The sequence below is a fragment of the Triticum dicoccoides genome, unplaced genomic scaffold, assembly GCF_002162155.2.
Source record: "Triticum dicoccoides isolate Atlit2015 ecotype Zavitan unplaced genomic scaffold, WEW_v2.0 scaffold67224, whole genome shotgun sequence".
Taxonomy (NCBI): Eukaryota; Viridiplantae; Streptophyta; class Magnoliopsida; order Poales; family Poaceae; genus Triticum; species Triticum dicoccoides.
Genome location: NW_021290798.1, coordinates 17031 through 21628, shown reverse-complemented (window position 1 = coordinate 21628; position 4598 = coordinate 17031).

Sequence of the window (4598 nt, the reverse complement as noted above, 5' to 3'; positions counted from 1 at the left end):
CTGATATTCATGTTCAATACAACCAAATATCATTGATATATGCAAAACATTCTCGCAATGACATGCGGGGTGTCATCTAGTTCTAACAGTAAATATCCTCTTATTCTTTTCTTTGGAAGCAAATGCAAATGTTCGTTTTTTCCTTAACTACCCGCGCACCTATTCTTTTCATACATAGCGGCTTGTTTTTCGATACACATATTCACATCGCATTGAAATCAGTCAATTTAGTGTCGGCGCATTAGGGAGTGTGCAGGAGGGATAGGGAGTTAGCCAGCACCCATTAATCTATTTTTCTCAACATGCTAGCATGTTACCTCACCAGACAACATGCATGAGAAAAGGACCACTCAACATGTAACTATGCATAGTAAATGGCACACCTCAACATGCAAACATGGATGAGAATTTGCATATTTTACAACTATACAATAATCAAACATAAGAAATCATATTTATTTTCAGTTTAGTTCTGATATTATTACTCCAAATATTCATGCTCAATACAATCAAACTCACTGAATTATATTGCGAAACATTCTCGCAACAATGTGTGGGGTATCATCTAGTTCTGACAGTAAAGTGTCCTCTTATTCTTTTCTTTGGAAGCAAATGCAAGTGTTCCTTTTTCTTCCTTAACTACACATGAATCCATTCTTTTCATACTAAACAGCTTATTTTTTGATAGACATACTAACATCGCTTTGAAATCATTCAATTTAGTGTCAAGACATTATGGAGAAGTAATGATTAACACAACATTTGACATGCATAATGTATAAGTTAGGGGGGGGGGGTGTTTGATAAGTAGAGAGTCGAACCCAATGAGGATTAAAAGGAATCAGCCTATGGAAATTATATGGGAATCACTGCAAAAGCTTAAAAGGAGTGGCAGTTATGTGTTTCGAGTGTTTGGATGGTTGCAAATATGCAAAAAAAAAAGAATAAAATGAAAGTAAATGAGTGCAACAATTGACTCAATCCTTTATTGTTATAAGGACAAGCCAACTGCGTTTCTTATATTGACTAGATTGTTCTCGAGGACGGCAGGAATATCACCTAGTTCTTAAGATCATAAGTATTTGCATTGATTTTTGTTGCTTGATTGCTCTCATGTGGATATAGCCTAACTTATAGGCTGCAAAAACGTTCGCTCACATATAGTTATGATTAAAGCCTTGGCATGCATCCACAAATACTAACAATGTTTAAGACAAATTCTAATCATTGCCTTAAGATTCAGGGTATGTTCAACTTTCATGCTTCTATGGAGCTGAGCGGTGTGAGTCTATTTTGCACGTCCTAAACCAAATTGTAGGAGATGAACTTATACGACCTCTCTGTTCTTATTTCACATGTTTCCTGCTCTCTCAAACTGATTACACTCCATTAAACCCAAAAACATTTGTGTTAGAATAAATCCGAGGCCATCATCGATCTACCAAGGACCAAGCAATCACACAAGCACGACAACGAGATTTGTTAACGAGGTTCACCGATATGGTTACATCCCCGGGACATGACTACGGGCGCTCCTCCCCATACAGCGCTACAATACCGCACCCCGGCCGCCCGGACGCCGGCACACGCGCCGACTCCCCCTGCGTGCCTGTGCTATTATGTTGGAATAGGTTACATCGTGTGTCTACCCTCGCTATATATGAGAGGCCTAAGATACAAGTGTCCTACTAGGACATGACTCTATATCCTATCTAAACACAATACAACTACAAGTCCAACTGTAACCTACCTTGTACACTATATTCAACACAACTCTAACAAACTCTACCTTGGCGAATATTTTCCACCACCTTGAATTCGTCCATGTGTCAAACTTCCATGTACATTGGACTTGAGCCTATCCCATGAGCACCGCTGCTACTCCAAAGACTCCATGTGACTCCACCTGCAACTTGTAGTCCCTTCTTTTCTTGACCATAGTCAATGCTCGAGCAAAATTAAGTTCCTTGTTACTCTAGTTTGTGCTCCCAACTTCCAGAGTATCAATCCAATGTCATCACACACTGATTACTGGCCTACGTGAAAATGAACAACTCACATATTGGGTGTCACACATAAGAGTTACTTGAACTCAACATCACCGCTCCTTTCTTGACCGCATGTCTGAAACTTGAAAGAATTTCACCATTGCTTGTAGTCATCCCGAGTCAAGTTCGCAGTTGTCTCACCACATGGCCCATCTCCATGTCCCGTGCATACCACACGCCTCGCCGCTATTACTGAGTCGAGCCTCCGCTGTCCTGGTTGAGTCTCAAGGGTCGCGAACCCACACCACTCAACCCCCACTGCAGAGTACCACCGATCATCACCGACCGATGACGAGTTTCATGCTTCCATCAGACCACTGGGCTCCAGTCTGAACTACATGTCCCTCGCTTTTTCCCGCTGAATAGGCTTCGACTCTCTGCCGACTTATGCCGTAGCCCCTCAACCAGCACTAAGTGAAGTCTTCCAGACTAGCTCCACCTTCAACATGACTTCATGGTAGATGATCAGTCCACCCTCACGCCTCATCAACTTGAAGCTCCGTGTGTACATCACCTTGAATCAACCCCGCGCCGTAGTCTTGTCGAAGCCACACAAGCCCTCGGGCCTGCACCACGTGTTTCTACACCCCAGAAGTCGGTCACCATCAGCATCACGCTCCTATGTCATCATCGCCGATCCCACCACCGTCTTCTGTACTAACCGACTCGCGTCGATCCGTCAGACTGACAAGTCCGACCCAGCCGAACATATACAACTGCAACCATGCTCCACCCTGCGTCGTATCTGTTCGCACATCTACGCATGTCTTAGATGCCATGTGTATGCATGATCTTGTATGACACACTTATCCGCGCGCCTCCGCAGCCTCTCCACGTGTTTCAAGCCATCTCAGCAAACCGACCCAGAAAAAACTTCCATGCAAACTGCACAAATCTTCTTTTTCCCTGTCACTCTTTGTTGTTGCTTCTCCGTACATCTTATAGCAGAAAATAGATCGTAGTTGATCCAACCAAAACTGCTCTTGTACACACACGTGAACCTGGACGCTCCTTTTTTTTAACAAACAACTCCCCAGCTTGCTCCAAGCGCCACGCAAGACACGACTCTATATCCTATCTAAACACAATACAACTACAAGTCCAACTGTAACCTACCTTGTACACTATATTCGACACAACATTCAACATAGTCCTCGGTCTATTCTCTCCTCGCTCGCTCCCCCGAGCGGCCAGGAGCGAACCCCAGCCGCCGCCGCCAGCGCCACAACCCATTGCCCCTCTCCCCTCGCCGCCGCCCGTAGGTGTCGTCGGGCAAAGCCCGTGTGGCTCAGCGGCGGCGAGGCCCTCTCCTCCTCCTGCTAGAGTGGCATGGCGCGGTCTGGCCGCTTCGGAGGAGCTCAGGCGCCTTGGCGTCCGGGGCGGCGAGGCGAGGCAACGCTGGTGGTGGGTGCGCGCAGCACGGCTGCACATGCGGCCGGGCGGCGCGGCGAGGTGCCAGGTGGCGTGGGCGTTGTGCGCGTGCAGGGGGCCGGAAGGCGCGGATCTGGCGCGAGCGGGCTCGCCCGGCGGCGTCAGCAAGGCTGTGCGGGCAGCGGGTCCCGACGGCTGCAGGGGCGGCGAGGCGTGGGCACGGGCAGGCTTGGTGCGGGTAGTGGTTCGGCCGCAAGGGGCGTGGCGGTTGCGTGTGCCGACCGGATCTGCCGTTTGTGGGTGCCCGGGTGGTGCTCTTGGCGGATCTGGTATGGTGCTCGTCGCGGGCATGCGGAGGGTCTGGGCAGCGTAGTCGGCGTGGCTCAGAAGCCCGTGGCGGAGCGGAGGAGTTGCTTCAAGGCACTGGTGGGGCCGATCTGGTCTCCGACGGCCGTAGTGGCGCGCATGGTGCGCGTGGCGTGCGTCTGTTGCTTGGCTATGGCTGACAGCCATGGTGGTTGGCGGTCTCAGGCAGTGCACCTCCATTCCTTGCCGGCATGGTGCTTGGTAGGGCGGCAGTCAGTTGCATCCGGTGGCTTTGGTCTCGATGGCCGCTCTTGGATCTGCCAGCTGGCTCTTGGATTTGATCGTTGGTGGCCTCCATGAGGTGCGGTTGGCAACAACGGCCTCTTCGTTGTCGGGCTAGTGCGGCGGTGTTGATTGGTGGGCTTGTCGGCGCCGGTGCGGGATGGTGTGCAGCCGAGGTGGTGTGGGAGCTTGGGTGAAGACCTTGTCTCAGCCTTGTGCCGTGACCAGCGATGGCGGCGGCTATGGCCGTCGTCACCTTCCTGGAGGCATCGCTGATTTGCTGCCCCACCCCTCCTGCACGGATCCGGCCACCTCGGCCTTTTCAGGGGAAACCCTTGATCTTATGATCGGACAATGACGGTACCTTAGTGTCGTTCTCCTCTTGGGGGCTTCGTCTTGGAGCTCGGCATAGGCAAGCGGGACCGGTGGTTTGCGGCGGTGGTGGCGTCCATGCTTATGTGGGAACGATGATGACGGGAGGATGTCGGCGACGCGGCAATGGTTGCAGTAGTCGGCTCTTCTTCGGCGTGTCCACGGGTTTGCCTCGGTTTGTTTGTTGCTGTGGAGTCGAAGCTGCGGCGGCGGGGCCCT